At 42.0% G+C, this 17555-nt stretch overlaps 1 protein-coding gene across 2 annotated transcripts in view; it reads right to left on the bottom strand.

The window, feature by feature from the left end:
* Window positions 1–17555, bottom strand: part of ADAMTS2 (ADAM metallopeptidase with thrombospondin type 1 motif 2) — a 211678-nt gene that overhangs the window by 153080 nt on the left and 41043 nt on the right. The window lies entirely within an intron of this gene.

The following is a 17555-nucleotide window of genomic DNA, read 5'->3' on the forward strand; positions in this document are numbered from 1 at the left end:
GTCTTCACGACAACAGCCTGCTTGCTTTCCTATGGGAATTTGAATGCATGTTATTCCACCTTCTTTTATATGCCCTACAGGTCACGTTTCAAGAATAAACTGGCATAGGAGACTTGCCCCTTTGCATGCTAATGGTACTTTATGCTGCTCCCAGACATCTCGAAGGCACAAATAAAAAGTCTGCTGGCATTTGAAAGCCAGTCTTAGTTAGAAACACCTTGGGAGTGCTATCCATGAATGCTGCAAGTAACTGAAGTGGCCTGCTCAAAAAGGGTACTCACCTCAGTTCGATTACTCATGACTAGGTTTCAGGTCAAGCAGTCTACAAGCAGTCTGTTCACCACTGTTTCCTTTTCCCATCCCACCACAACAAGCCCTCCCTACCCTACACAATATACACTCATGACAGGAGGAAGGAGTGGGAGATCCAGCTCCCACCAAGGAGTCCCAATGTCTGCAATGGAACAGGATGCTTTTCACATCAGTTTCCACTGATGGAGGCTCTCTGGGCATGCAGAATGGGTCAACTCCCATGGGGGAGAGCACAGAATTTAAGGATATCCTATTCCTGTAACTTACCACCACCACCCAATTCTCTTATGATCGGAATGGTCTCCCTAAACATGCACATGGTGCTTGCCTTTCTCCACCTTCCTTCAAATTCCTCAAAACTCACCTTATTAATGCTTCCTCTGGCCTATCTTTGGATGATATTGGCCTGCAGTGCTTCACCATACCTAATTCCCCAGTGTAACTAAACTGCAACATTTGTCCACATGTGTCCCTCATTTCCACACACACCCCTCTGTTCTTCTCACTATTGTCTATTTTAGATTGCAAATTCCTTGGTAGGAGGGGTTAGTCTGTGTTGGCTACATAACTCAGTAAGGTGCCATGTAGAATGATCATGATCATGGGAATCACTACCAGCAACATACATGGTTTGGCAGTTCCAAGCAGGTCTCACTTGGTAGCTAAGGCTCCCTCTGAGGATTGTTTGGGACCATTCTCATGACTGGTGTCTGAGAGATGCTGGTGGCAATTGGAAAGCAGAAGCAGTCTTCATCAAGACTCTCTCCAATTGCAGTAAGGGGATTCTAGCTCATCCTCCATTTGCACACGTGGGAAACATTGTTCTTGCCTTCCTATCCTTGGGATTTGTTTGTTCTACGAGAAAGTGATCTTCAAAACATTTAGTGAGATTCCACAGTCAGATACAGTATGCTCCTGAATACCACTTGCTGGAAATCACGTATGGGCAGAGTGCTTGCAGGCTCCCCACTTTGAAAACAGGATGCTGGACCAGAGAGGCCACTGATCCACTCCAGCAGAGCTTTTCTTATGCTCTCATGTTCTGTTGAAGTCAATGGGGTTTATTTATTTTTTTAGTTCAGGTCACCATAAATCATTTTACCAGCTTTTTCTCCCCCAGAGGCGTGCTCATATATAAATGGAGACCACCGTATAGAGCAATACAATGCCAAGGATGCTTTTCTAATGCCAAAAATCCACAGAACATTCCTAACAGTGTTATCACACACTGTACTCAACAGCAGGGACCACAACTAATGAGGTTTCTCTTGATGCAGTCATAAGGAACTGCCAAAATGAATAGCATTTAAAAGATTTAAAGCGAATATTTTGGTTGGACCACTGAGCTGATCAGACCACTTTAAACAATTTGTCATTCACCTAAAAGTAAACTGGATTCCAGAGACAACTGTAGTTGGAGAGCAAATGTGTATACCTAACCTGATGTCTGAGACACACCTACTGGATCTGTTTGATGCCAACTGATGAGCCATTCATATTTTAATAGCTGCTAGTTTAGGGAAATTTTATTTTTCAACTAGACATGTTTCTCTTCCAGATATACCTTATCAAGCACAGCTCTGGAACTCATTAGCTGACAAGTCCTAGAGTCCAAGAGCCACGCTGTTCAAAAATCTTTTCAGTGGACTGCAAATCCTGGCTTATAGGAATGTCTCAATTGCAAACTTTTTTTTAATTTAAAAATCCTGTTTTTCATAGCCTGTTTCCCATGGGTTGTCCAATGAAATGCACTTTTAAACTCATCTCACATTACACTTCCTCAGTATTGCTGCTTACGTGTCCGTCCTTCCATGTTGAGTCACACAAATCACCCCCTGCCCTCTTGTATTCCCATTACTCATAGGCTTTTACACCTTATTGAGACTCTAATCATGCTTTATTTATTTGCTGGTTTTCCCCCATACATTTACTCATTCTTACTCAAGGAGATGTACATGGTTCTTCATCTTCCCACATTATCCCCACAACAATCTTGTGTGGTAAGTTAGGCTGAGAGAAAGTGACTGGACTAAGGTCACCCAGGGATCCTCATGGACGAGTGGGATTTGAACCCGGGTCTCACCAGTCCTAGTCCAAGACTCTAAACCACTACACCACAGCGTTTCTCAAATTGTCTTACTCTTATCACACTTCCCAGGTAGCAATGCAGAGAGAGAGAGAGAGAGAGAGAGAGAGAGAGAGAGAGAGAGAGAGAGAGAGAGAGAGAACGCACTTTAGAAAGTCATGTCAAGGATTTCTTCTCTACACTGCTACACTTAAGTTCCTTTCTCCTTGGTGTTAGTATATGGTGTAGAGTTGAAGAGATCTGTCTGATCTCTTGTTCTATTAGCCATTCTTTTATTTTTATTTTATTTCTTGCTTTTGTGTTGTTCACTGTCATTATATTTCTTTTTTAAGTCTAGCAGTATAGAGGCATTGCAAATTAATGAATACCAAGCTAATAAGGAAAAACTGCAGGTGAGCAGGTATTCGAATTACAGGCATCCTTGGCCCTCCACATCGCTGTATTCTTATCAGTCGCTTTATTCGATACGATAACAAAAAGACCACCCGATCCAGTTTCCATTGAAGTATGAGGACAGGTGTTCATTAACTTCAAAAGGAACTGAATTAAATCCCAGTAAGCATATGAGTAAAGTACTTCATTTTGAAGCCGTTGGAGGGAGAGTTCAAACATGCCGAATTTCCAGTGACAGCACCTTTGTGGAGAAAGGCAGCCAAGCAGACATGCCATAATAAGCTAAATTAAGATCCTCCAAAATTCCTGAGTGAACTTCCCTTATCACAGCTGCAGAACAGCCTCCAACTGAAATAAATCTCAAACCTGTTTTAAACAAAAACTCAAGCCTTTATCGAAACACGTTTCAGTTAAGCAAGGCCCCATAGTCTTGCACTTTTGATATGCATAAAATGTAACGCCAACATACATTAATAAAAGCAATTCAGAAGAATGTGGTCACGTGCTATTGCCATGCACTACATTCTGCTCCTTCTAAATTCAAAGATTAAAGGATGCAAACAGAATAACTTCACAGGCAGAAAGAATCTATCTGCAGGAATACAGGGAGGAAAGGCAGGCATTAATGTCGAATAAGGATGGACATATATTTATATTTTGATTCTCTCAGTTTCCCAATCTTAAATTCAGTTCTCTACATTTCTGCAGCAATATGCATTTTTTTAAAGAAAGAAAATTATTTAGCCCTTTGATGTAAATTTTTCCTAATAAACACCTTTTTGAATGCAGTTTTGACTACAGTGCACATTTTAAAAGCAATTCCCCCTAACATATGCATTTTTGAGACAGAAATCAAATGCTCCCCCCTCTGTGGTTTCACCGACCTAATAGATCGCTAATAACTGTTCACAGAACTAGCCATATAGTTCTCTTTGACAAGTACACCAGTAACCACTGCAGAGAAATGGAACAAGTATAAATGAAATGTGCATTAAAATGAAAAAAGACTGCACCATATAGCAATGCCACTAATGAGAGACCTTACAAAAAGTATCCCTCATCTTATGAGCTATGAGTGAATAATTACATAGGTACAGTCCCCGTGACTTGAATAGGATTAAATCAGTGTAAAACCAATTTGTGACTTGTCTATTTAATAGTTTCCCAGCATGACCTAATAAGCAACCTTATTTAATTCATGCAGAGAAAATAGTAGGTAATTACAGAAACCAAGTCCTTGATCGCTAAATGCAAGTTTCTGGCTTGCCAAGTCCAACATTTATCCAAGCACCAGACCACACAGGTGAATCTGACATAATCTTCATAAAATTAAGATAAACAAAATGTATACTTGGGAGGAGAGAGAGGTGGAAATCCCCAAGTATTATTTACATCAATTGCCAAGACATTCTCATGCATATCATGATTTCTGAAAAGGCCTGCCAGTTCACAAGCACTAGGTATAATAATCCACTTAAAGTTTAATTATCACCAAACCAAGAACTTTCTCCAGAGATAAGAATGATGTTTCATAGCCAATTATAAAGACACAACATCACTGCTTTATAATAACTGTATTAATATGAGCAATACTGCAGATGTAAAGGCAGGCATCAGAGCCATTTCTTTCCACTGCCCATAGCTAGCCCTCGCTCAAAATGGAGAAGGAAATTGGTGGAGGTGACTCTAGAGAACAGACCTGTGCTTTAGTAATGAACTAGAGTCATATCTCTTCACATTAGCTATGGAAAAGAGTATACTGAAGTCCAAGAAGTCTAGAATAAGTTCCATACCCCATTTTTGCAGGGAGCTTTAAGTGCCTTTAAGCAACATAAAAGGTAAAGGTAAAGGACCCCTGACAGTTAAGTCCAGTCGCAGACGACTCTGGGATTGCGGCATTTATCTCACTTTATTGGCTGAGGGAGCCAGCATACAGCTTCTGGGTCATATAGCCAGCATGACTAAGCCGCTTCTGGCGAACCAGAGCCGTGCATGGAAACACTGTTTACCATCCCGCTGGAGTGGTACCTGCCGGTATTTATCTACTTGCACTTTTTGGTGTGCTTTTAAACTGCTAGGTTGGCAGGAGCTGGGACCTAGCAACGGGAGCTCACCCCGTTGTGTGGATTCAAACCGCCGACCTTCCAATCGGCAAACCCAACAAGAGGCTCAGTGGTTTAGACCACAACACCACCAGCGTCCCTTAAGCAACACACTGAACCCAAATTCTAATGCTCCACTACTGGAGAACCTGGCGCCAGGAGCATTCTAGGTCCCATTCTGCCATATCCAACACAAGAATCTTCATTGGCATAGCTGCCCTGGCAAGTTGCCCTCTGTACCATATGCTTTCTAGGTAGCCACAGGTGGAGTGGGATCCCCAACAGCATTCTCCACGGGCCTTTCAAGGACCAGGATGCCATGGCTAAATAACAGTGAGCTTCTGGGTATTAACTGTGCAATCTCATGCATGCCTACTAAGAAATATGCCTCACAGAGTTCAACAGGCCTTACTCCCAGGAAAATGTGGATATAATTACTGCCTAAGCCATGTAAGCATCTTTAAAATAATTACAGACATTTAAAGGTAAGCACATAATACTGTGTCAAATAATTGCTCTAAAACAGCCACAGGAAAATACCATTTCATACTCAAAAGTCTGATAACAGGAAAGGCAAAAGGAAAGATGTAGTTTTGTGATGATACTACAGCAGGTTGTTTAAGTGGGGAATGAAATATTTTATCAAAGCTTGGATCATTTTCACCAGTTTTTCACAGAGGCATATTCATAGCCACCATAAATATCAAAAGTGCTATCAATCAAGAAGTGTAGCCTGCGATAAGACCGTTGGAGATCCCTGTAGAAGTGTGTACTATATTATAGTCAGATGCAGGTGTCCTTTCCAAGAATGGGGATAGGGAAAACAGGATATGTCTCTGATGGTCTGCATGGAACCTACAATACACCATCCATAGAGGGCTTTCTCAGTAACCAAGAACCCTCATTTCCCAACATTTCTAGTCACACACAGAGAGCCCTACACATGTTAATGTGTGCTCTCATCTAGCTATGCAGAGGTTGGTAGTTGGGAAACTGATGGCCTGGTTCACTTGTCACATCACATCATAGTTAAACATAAACTATGGTTTAAAGTGATCTGGAATGTTCTCACTTCACTCCTACCCTGATGTCACCACACAACCAGGAAACAAGCCAGGGCTTAGCTTTGTCATGTTGTTTGCTTGCTTGCTTGCTTGCTTGCTTGCTTGCTTGCTTGCTTGCTTGCTTGCTTGCTTGCTTGATAAAAACTTCAAAGCAGTTTACAAAAAGATAACAGCATAAAATCAGGACAAATTTACATTAAAACATAAAATAAGTTAAAACACTAAAACATATTTAAATTCCCATCAGTTTTTTTCTAAGTATTTGGGTAGGCTGGACTAAACAAGGAAGTCTTTAGCAAGCGGTGAAGGCACCTGCTTGATATCAATAAGCAAGGAGTTCCAAAGAATAAGTGCTGCCACACCAAACAATTGGGTTCTTACAAATGACGTTTGAACTCATGGTCATGATGTCTTTGCAACTGTATTATTGGCTTACAGCTTGTGGTTTGGGGAAACAACCCATCAGCCCAGGTTGAGACAACATGAAAAGTGAAACTCGTGAGTTGTTTGCCAGGAGCATGGTTGCAGGAACACAGGGGAAGAGCAGAGAGAGAACTTTACAGAGGTGTGCATTGGCATACAGCATGCTCAAATTAAACACACACACACACACACACACACACACACACACACACTGTACATACATATATCTGACTAAATCAGGTAGGAGGAAATGGAATGGTGGGCGAGTGGCAGGAATCCTGAACACCAGCACTCCACACTGCAACATTCTGTTGCACAACCCACTCACCACCTGGTGCCATCCAGATGTTTTCGACTACAGCACTCTTCAGCCCAGCAAGAATGGCCAAGTTTCAGGGATGCTGAGAGTTGTAGAAGTGCAAATTGTCATCAGTTGTGAGTTTTCTTTACATACAAATTTTGAGCTGCTTATTGATATAGAAATCATCCTGGGGGCTGGGTCCTGTCAATATAGACAAATGTTTGGTAGAAAATGGAACAGAAATATTCAATAGAATTACACACAGCAGAGGAAGGGTGAGTTAGTGTTCATAAAGTGACAGGATGGAATCCTTCCATCCTTTCAGTCCCTCCACATACAAGTAAAATGTTTGTCTAGAAACAAGATGCAGGATTTGCTATAGCAGCTTAAATTAAATCTAAGCTTTTAACTGTAAGGAGTAAATTGCCTGTATGGGGATTTAGGAATAAATCTTAGCATACCACACTACAGATTTATTCTTAAGCATTGGGAAAAGTAAAAAAGAAAAGGGGCATTATAATGGAACATTATTTGGGTCTTCAAGATAATTCAGAGCATGCATCTAAATATATAGAATATTCAAATTACAGGTGCTAAACAATACTTTTTATAGTCCATAAACTATTAATGTATCCATTCTCCACCTGCCTAAATGGCATATTCCACACAAAGAAGGGAGCTTTCAACTGGCTTGGAGGAAGCCCATGTTATGTGGAAATTTAAAAAAATATTTAGAGTCTCCCTCAGCACCCTAGTCCTACAAAAGCCAAAGGCTGCAGAATAAGGTGAGGGCCATTTAAAAGCCAGCCAGCTGAGGAAGGAGGGCTTACACAAATAAGCCTTCAGATGGAACTAGGCTCTTATGAAAGATCCTGGGAGCTCTCCAAGGTCCTGTAGGTGCTTTGGGTGCCTTGGCCTCCTGACACAACACTGTACATCTGAGCTCTCATTGAACACGACATGGGCTGGGAAAGGGGTCACTGGGTCTAGTCAAACACCTTCCTTCCTACTTACACTTAAATGCACACTCACACCTACTTCTTGTGTGAGGCTCCTGGCACAGTTTAAACACCCACACCTCTGCTGCACTTGCATGTCCAGCACTTCAAAATGCAGCACTACAAAATATGAACCTAATCCAAACAGACACATGGGGAAGGACACACAAAGTTCATCAATTCATTAATCATATGAAGAGGAATCCATGTGATCAAAGGCCAGTAGGTCTGAATTGTTAGCTCCACCCACCCTGCCCCCAGATTCTGGAGCTTCCTTGCCTGACTCGCCAATATCCATGCATTAGGCGTTGATATCTGCAGCTTACAAGCATGTTGGGGGTTCCAGTACATGTAAAGGCCTAAGTGTGTAGGTCTCCTCGCTGCAGATGTCCACCCATAACATGCAGAAAGTAGAGGTGAAACAAAGAAGCCATGTGACCTTGCAGGTGAGGCCAGCGGCACAAACTTGATGGCCCTTGATTGGGTGGAACTCCCATCTTGTGATGGATGCATAAATGTTCTTATCCAATTGAGTTAAAACCAGGTATATAATAAGTATAGCTTTCTGAATAGAATGTTGCCGTTGACACCCAAAAGGCTAAGGCGGCAGTACCATTAACTGAACCAAATGTTACTGTGAAGCATATGCAATTGTTTCAACTATTTCTGTGAAGCCACAAAGCTTGTACCAACTAATGCTAACTCATAAATAGCAACATCTCACCTACTCCAGCTAAGCCATTTTTGATGTACCGTATTTTTCTGTGTATAAGACTAGGTTTTTTTCCTTTAAAATGTCAAAAATTAGGGGGCATCTTATACACGGGCCATCTCCCCCCCCCCATTTTCTTAAATCTGAGTTCCCCAAAATAGGGGGCATCTTATGCATGGGGGCATCCTATGCATCTTATAGACGTTATAGATAGCTGTATTAGTTCTGGAGAATAAAATACCAGTGGAAAGCTGAGTATTCATTTTACATTATAGTATTTGTGTATCTGAAGAAGTGTGCATGCACACGAAAGCTCATACCAAAATATAAACTTAGTTGGTCTTTAAGGTGCTACTGAAGGAATTTTTTTAGTATTTGTAGTGTAACCTTGATTAGACCAATTTCTGCCAGGATGTTTTCCCTCTTAGATGATTGTCAAGTTAATTACAAAGCCTTGTTGGATAGAAGAGGATAAATGGACTGAAGAGAAATCATGAGTGAAACAGACTACAACTCCCTGCTACTCAAAGTATCTTGTATGTTTACTAAGCTGAAAGGTCTGTAATTAGTTGAGTTGAGCTGATTTATATGTCACTTCACACAAGCAAAAGGCGTTCCAACGTGATTTACAAAGCAAGTATGAGAATGCTCCGCAGAAAGTGCTCTTACTCCTCATTAAAGTAAATGACTCATGAATTAGCATCACAGCAGATTTAAGAATTCCCCAAAGATAAAGTTATACGGTAGGGAAACAATGAGAGTGAAGCTCATATACATTGATCCCTTCCAAAATCAAAAGGTAAGGCAAGCCACATTTCCAGTCAGAAGTGTTATTAATTTTATTTGTTTGAATAAGGTGGGAAAAGACAAGAATCCATGAAAAATCAAGCCAATGTTAGAATTAAGCCTTAGGATTTGGAGCAGATTTCTCTGGCCCGGCTTCATTTTCCAAAGTTTATCTAGTCAGGTAATCATCAGTTTAAATTTTCCCTCAGAGTGACAAACTCTATCAGTAAGTTCACCAACAGCCACCAGTCTTCATTTTCCTTGTGGTTACCGGTAATTGAGAATATACATTAAAGAAGGTTAAAGATGTTGGTTGTTGTTTTTTTAAAAAAGGTTCTGAGTACAGTAATCATTTTCATAATATGTGAATATATGTAAGTATGCAATTTTCAGCTGCTTTCCAAAGTTTGATAATGAGCAAACAAACTTTTTCTTAAAAGCAAAGCTATTCCCATCTCTTCTCCCCCCCCTTCCACTTTCCCCTCGCTTTCTCGCTTAAATTACCTAATTATTCCCTAGCCCAAGAGGCAGCCTCCTAATTAAGAAATACATCAATTGGCTTGAAAGGACACTATCAAGCAATTGTCATTGCCTATTCATTTTTGCTTGGCTGTTTCAGTTTCACTTGAAATTTGCATATTCACATCCATTTCCAGAGACATTCATTTATTTCTAATGCCAATGGATTCCACAGTGGCTACACAGCTATTTTCACCTAAAATTTATCCCCCTTTTTTGGTGTTCAAGATCCTTTTCACATAGTCTTCCAGGTACAGTAAATGCTTGTGGGAGGAGCAGGATTGAAAAATTCAGTCCCTGATCATGTAGTCTTAACCTGCACATAACTTGTAGGCACATAACTTGTAGGTTCTGAACCTGCAAATGAGCAGCGGACAGAGGTCAGAGGTGGAGACAGTGGGTGCAATGGTGCTCCCACCCACGTGTCCATTGCACATGCTAGGGAACCCACATGAGAAGGGCCATGCAAACCAATACAATGATCTTATAGCTTCCAACTTTGGGAGATGAACATTTGCACATTTGTGGGGTGTACCAGTTGGCAAGTGTCACAACAGAATATCTTGACCCTTGGCTTCAAAATACCATTCCTCTGCCATTAGGAAACACGTGGCTTTTTATATTAGATACCACCCATTGATCCCTCTCGATATGATTCAAATCTAGACTTCAGAATGTCAAGCTCAAACACATGCTAGAGAATTATGAACAGAGCAAGGATGCTTGCACTCATTTGCCTTTGCCTGGACCCCTGCACTCCTCCCAGATTTCCTCCGCTGGTTCCACCCTTGTTGGTACAAGTGACCTGACTGTGCTGGGTTAACCCATTAGTTCTCCCCATCCGCTGTTTGTCAGTGGCATGGAAAGATGCTAAGCCTTCATGTGCTGCCTCAGCTTGCTATTTGAAGCTGGATATAAACTGATAAATAATTTTTTAAAAGAAGAAAGGCAATGCAGAAGCAAAATATAAAGCAGTAGGAGAAGCAACTATGGCAGCCAACACACATGAAAAATATCCCTGTTGCTGGCACAGTGTCTGCAGCCAAGAGTCCCACTAATCTTTACATCTTGATAGGCTGGTATCAGGTTTTTCTTCAGGGTCAGAACCACAGTTCTGGGCCAGGACTCTGAATCAGAATTAGGGACATATTACTAAGGTACAACATATGGTTTGATCAGTGGTGTGGAGCAGGGGTCCCCAAACTAAGGCCCGGGGGTCGGATGCGGCCCCATCGCCTTCTAAATCCGGCCCGCAGGCGGTCCGGGTATCAGTATGTTTTTACATGAGTAGAATGTGTCCTTTTATTTAAAATGCATCTCTGGGTTATTTGTGAGGCCTGCCTGGTGTTTTTACATGAGTAGAATGTGTCCTTTTACTGTATTTAAAATGCATCTCTGGGTTATTTGTGGGGCATAGGAATTCGTTCATATTTTTTTTCAAAATATAGTCCGGCCCCCCACAAGGTCTGAGGGACAGTGGACCGGTCCCCTGCTGAAAAAGTTTGCTGACCCCTGGTGTAGAGCAAAGGCAGGTGCTGAGTACTAAGTCAGAAAATTGGGGCTGGATAGAAGGCCCAAGGCAACAAGGCAGTGATCTGATGACAGATTGAACCAGGCATTTGAGTACTGAGTCAAAGATTTAGCGGGGGGGGGAGTAGAGTTGGTTCGTATCAAGTCCTCACAACAGGTTTATCAGACTGGAGAGCTGATGAGTTCTAGGAAGACAATGAACCCTTTAGAGTTTTCTGGATTTAATACCTCTAGATAGTGGCTGAGCTAAAATATTCCCTGTTCCTTTCTCTACATAACAGCACAATAAGCCTGTTGTCAAGGGGTGAGGATCTGGCAAAACTTGACCTCTCTCTTTCTCTGAAAATGTTATTTTATCTCTATATTTAAACAGATTAAAGGTCCCACAATGAGTGGTTTGTAACTGTTATTACAAATAACAAAATGTACAAAACCAATAATGGAGAAAGCTCTTCCACCAGTAGCATAATGCTGTGTTTTGTGAAGATGCACTGCCTAGCTGTCAATAAGTGTTCCATCTTAATTTTTTATGCACTGATGCTGCAATTCTCAAGGCAAATTGTCATTTCACTGTATCAGATTCTGAGTTGCAGCTTGCCTTGTATCTGCTGTAGACAAGCTGTCTCAGTATTTTTCTACAAACACAGATCACCATTGAGTTCACACTGAACTTGGTGGAGGAAGAATCTCTCAGAGAACCAACTCACCATGAATTCAACCACAGACATGCACAGAGAGCAACCCAGATTCTGACCATAGCTGCCAAGTTATCCCTTTTTTTAAGGGATTTTCCCTTATGCTGAATAGGCTTCCTCGCGAGAAAAGGAAAAACTTGGCAGCTATGCTTCTGACACCACAAATGACCATACATTATCAGTCCTTGGGAGCTTCCACTAAGGCGCAGGCTTCCTCAACCTCGGCCCTCCAGATGTTTTTGGCCTACAACTCCCATGATCCCTAGCTAGCAGGACCAGTGGTCAGGGATGATGGGAATTGTAGTCCCAGAAACAGCTGGAGGGCCAAGTTTGGCCATCACTGCTCTAGGCAATGGGAAGGGTGGATTCTGAGCCTAAGGCTACAATCCTAAACATACTAGGGAGCAAGCTCCTTGAGCTCAATGGGGCTTATTTATAAATAAGCAAGCTTAAGTTTGCAATGCTGTAAGTGTTCTTTCTCACTTGGCTAGTTAAAAGTCCTGCTTCCACCTCATTTCAAGCTGTTACTGAGCAGCCCCCTGGGATAATTAATAAATAAAGGATACTTTGTCCATTTCATCAGGATCAAAGCGGGTGGAGACATCCCCTTTCTCCCTCTTGTCTTTTCATAGACACATGGTTGTATGTCACGAAAGAAATATCTGCATTTTATTCAAGTTCTTTTGCTAACAGGATATTCCAAAAGGCATGCGCTCATTTTCCTGAGGGGTCCCCCCCCGGGGGGGGGAACAGACTGCATGAAATATCATGACCAAAATACATAAAGAGCAGATCTTATCATCAAGGTAGAACAGGGAGACAAGGGAAGAAGGTGCTACGAAAAAGTTTTGTCTGGCTATGGAGATTTAAGCAATGGCTGGGATGTAATAAATTCAATAGGCTGAACGGTTTCAGTTCACAGATGTTTGGGGGATAACTGAGAAGTTAATTCCACTGAACAAAGCCAGCATAAATAAATGCATGTTGCCAATTCCCCCCCCCCTTTCATTCTTGACTATAGAGGCTAACTATCAAAGAAACTAAGCACAATGGCACAGGAGGTTTGTATTAGGAGAGGAGATACGATAGCCATTTCCACCAGGGAATACACAGAAACCAGAAAAAAACCAGAGACTCTGAAATCTAGAACATCACCATGCCAAGCTTCCTGTGAGGAATTGACTAAGCACCCCCTCCCCATCCTTTCAAATTGGTTTTCTGATCCCTTGTTCTACCTTGACTTCATAATAACATTACCACCCAGGCAGATTTAAATTGGCCCAGCTGAGGGTTTAAAACTCAGCCCTCCATATCATGAAATAAGGAAGTAGCAATTTAAATGTTTTGACACATGCAAAAGAAAAATTGTGGTTGTGTGTGTCATGTGATAGAAAAGCAGAGTTTCTATCAGATAATAAGACAATCTCAAGCTATGTTAAATATATAGGAAGTTGGAAGATGACAGGGGAAATTTGGACAGTTACATATAGGAGGGATTTGAAGGTTCAGCAACCACTGGGAGAAATCTGATCTGTGTTTTTTAAAAAAGCTAAAATAGCCAGCACAGGAGGAGGGGCCAAGCATGAGAGTAAAGGACAGGACCATGGTGTGGGGCCATGGGGAATTATCTCTTTGCCTCTGCTGTAGTCCTAATCTAGGCATCCCCAAACTCAGCCCTCCAGCTGTTTGGGGACTACAACTCCCATCATCCCTGACCACTGGGCCTGTTAGCTAGGGCCCCGTCCCCACCACCATTTTTTTTAAATGCCACGGTCCTGATCAGGCTTGGGTGTCACTGCAATGGCAGCATTAAAGGTCAAATCACATGGCTAACATCACATCTAGTTTGGCCTTCAGAGAAGATTCATTTTCTCCTTCATTGAAAGTCCACTTGGTTGACGGTTATCTGAGCATGGTGAACTGTTTATAAGATCAGGATGTTTACCACAATGAGACTACAAGAGAGTTACTCCACAGTGGGAGAAAGCAAGTTGTGTGGGGGCCAAATGGCCCGTTATGTCCAAATGGTCCAAATATGGGGTCCAAATAGTGTGCTTTGGGCTGGCCATGGCCTTTTCTCAACAAAAATAGCAGCTGCAACAATCCAGATATAGGGTAGGACCACTGCATAGAGGAAGAGAGCTTAACTGTTCCCCAACACTGCTGAAACACGTCCTCAAAGCTGCTATTTCAGAGTCAAATGGCCACTTGAGAAGGGGAATTTGTGGGGAAACACAATGTGTTTTTAAACATAATAACATCATGTGTTGTTTGATCCCAATACCAACTTTGCCTAAGTGTCTGGAACAGCCATTGTATGTGTGCTTTAGGGGCAGAACCCCCTGGCATCAAAACAAGAGTAGACATACAGTGTTGCCTCGCTAGACGAATGTAATTCGTTCTGTGAGTCAATTCGTTTTGTGAAAAATTCATCTAGCAAATCCCATAGGAATGCATTGATTTATTATTATTATTATTATTATTATTATTATTATTATTATTATTATTATTATTATTATTGCCCATAGGAACGCATTAATTGAATTCCAATGCATTCCTATGGGAAACCGCGATTTGCTAGGCGAATTTTTCACAAAACGAATCGTCTCCCCTCAAAAAATCTCTTCGTTAAGCGAAAAATTCATCTTACAGGGCATTCGTCTAGCGAGACACGACTGTATAAGAAAGAGGTTCCCAATCCAAACTGAAGAGGACTGCAAGAGCAGTTCTGGGCCAGGACTCTGAATCAGAATTAGGGACATATTACTAAGGTACAACATATGGTTTGATCAGTGGTGTGGAGCAGGGGTCCCCAAACTAAGGCCCGGGGGTCGGATGCGGCCCCATCGCCTTCTAAATCCGGCCCGCAGGCGGTCCGGGTATCAGTATGTTTTTACATGAGTAGAATGTGTCCTTTTATTTAAAATGCATCTCTGGGTTATTTGTGAGGCCTGCCTGGTGTTTTTACATGAGTAGAATGTGTCCTTTTACTGTATTTAAAATGCATCTCTGGGTTATTTGTGGGGCATAGGAATTCGTTCATATTTTTTTTCAAAATATAGTCCGGCCCCCCACAAGGTCTGAGGGACAGTGGACCGGTCCCCTGCTGAAAAAGTTTGCTGACCCCTGGTGTAGAGCAAAGGCAGGTGCTGAGTACTAAGTCAGAAAATTGGGGCTGGATAGAAGGCCCAAGGCAACAAGGCAGTGATCTGATGACAGATTGAACCAGGCATTTGAGTACTGAGTCAAAGATTTAGCGGGGGGGGGGGGAGTAGAGTTGGTTCGTATCAAGTCCTCACAACAGGTTTATCAGACTGGAGAGCTGATGAGTTCTAGGAAGACAATGAACCCTTTAGAGTTTTCTGGATTTAATACCTCTAGATAGTGGCTGAGCTAAAATATTCCCTGTTCCTTTCTCTACATAACAGCACAATAAGCCTGTTGTCAAGGGGTGAGGATCTGGCAAAACTTGACCTCTCTCTTTCTCTGAAAATGTTATTTTATCTCTATATTTAAACAGATTAAAGGTCCCACAATGAGTGGTTTGTAACTGTTATTACAAATAACAAAATGTACAAAACCAATAATGGAGAAAGCTCTTCCACCAGTAGCATAATGCTGTGTTTTGTGAAGATGCACTGCCTAGCTGTCAATAAGTGTTCCATCTTAATTTTTTATGCACTGATGCTGCAATTCTCAAGGCAAATTGTCATTTCACTGTATCAGATTCTGAGTTGCAGCTTGCCTTGTATCTGCTGTAGACAAGCTGTCTCAGTATTTTTCTACAAACACAGATCACCATTGAGTTCACACTGAACTTGGTGGAGGAAGAATCTCTCAGAGAACCAACTCACCATGAATTCAACCACAGACATGCACAGAGAGCAACCCAGATTCTGACCATAGCTGCCAAGTTATCCCTTTTTTTAAGGGATTTTCCCTTATGCTGAATAGGCTTCCTCGCGAGAAAAGGAAAAACTTGGCAGCTATGCTTCTGACACCACAAATGACCATACATTATCAGTCCTTGGGAGCTTCCACTAAGGCGCAGGCTTCCTCAACCTCGGCCCTCCAGATGTTTTTGGCCTACAACTCCCATGATCCCTAGCTAGCAGGACCAGTGGTCAGGGATGATGGGAATTGTAGTCCCAGAAACAGCTGGAGGGCCAAGTTTGGCCATCACTGCTCTAGGCAATGGGAAGGGTGGATTCTGAGCCTAAGGCTACAATCCTAAACATACTAGGGAGCAAGCTCCTTGAGCTCAATGGGGCTTATTTATAAATAAGCAAGCTTAAGTTTGCAATGCTGTAAGTGTTCTTTCTCACTTGGCTAGTTAAAAGTCCTGCTTCCACCTCATTTCAAGCTGTTACTGAGCAGCCCCCTGGGATAATTAATAAATAAAGGATACTTTGTCCATTTCATCAGGATCAAAGCGGGTGGAGACATCCCCTTTCTCCCTCTTGTCTTTTCATAGACACATGGTTGTATGTCACGAAAGAAATATCTGCATTTTATTCAAGTTCTTTTGCTAACAGGATATTCCAAAAGGCATGCGCTCATTTTCCTGAGGGGTCCCCCCCGGGGGGGGGGAACAGACTGCATGAAATATCATGACCAAAATACATAAAGAGCAGATCTTATCATCAAGGTAGAACAGGGAGACAAGGGAAGAAGGTGCTACGAAAAAGTTTTGTCTGGCTATGGAGATTTAAGCAATGGCTGGGATGTAATAAATTCAATAGGCTGAACGGTTTCAGTTCACAGATGTTTGGGGGATAACTGAGAAGTTAATTCCACTGAACAAAGCCAGCATAAATAAATGCATGTTGCCAATTCCCCCCCCCCCTTTCATTCTTGACTATAGAGGCTAACTATCAAAGAAACTAAGCACAATGGCACAGGAGGTTTGTATTAGGAGAGGAGATACGATAGCCATTTCCACCAGGGAATACACAGAAACCAGAAAAAAACCAGAGACTCTGAAATCTAGAACATCACCATGCCAAGCTTCCTGTGAGGAATTGACTAAGCACCCCCTCCCCATCCTTTCAAATTGGTTTTCTGATCCCTTGTTCTACCTTGACTTCATAATAACATTACCACCCAGGCAGATTTAAATTGGCCCAGCTGAGGGTTTAAAACTCAGCCCTCCATATCATGAAATAAGGAAGTAGCAATTTAAATGTTTTGACACATGCAAAAGAAAAATTGTGGTTGTGTGTGTCATGTGATAGAAAAGCAGAGTTTCTATCAGATAATAAGACAATCTCAAGCTATGTTAAATATATAGGAAGTTGGAAGATGACAGGGGAAATTTGGACAGTTACATATAGGAGGGATTTGAAGGTTCAGCAACCACTGGGAGAAATCTGATCTGTGTTTTTTAAAAAAGCTAAAATAGCCAGCACAGGAGGAGGGGCCAAGCATGAGAGTAAAGGACAGGACCATGGTGTGGGGCCATGGGGAATTATCTCTTTGCCTCTGCTGTAGTCCTAATCTAGGCATCCCCAAACTCAGCCCTCCAGCTGTTTGGGGACTACAACTCCCATCATCCCTGACCACTGGGCCTGTTAGCTAGGGCCCCGTCCCCACCACCATTTTTTTTAAATGCCACGGTCCTGATCAGGCTTGGGT

The sequence above is a fragment of the Zootoca vivipara genome, chromosome 2 (assembly GCF_965207765.1).
Source record: "Zootoca vivipara chromosome 2, rZooViv2.hap1.1, whole genome shotgun sequence".
Taxonomy (NCBI): Eukaryota; Metazoa; Chordata; class Lepidosauria; order Squamata; family Lacertidae; genus Zootoca; species Zootoca vivipara.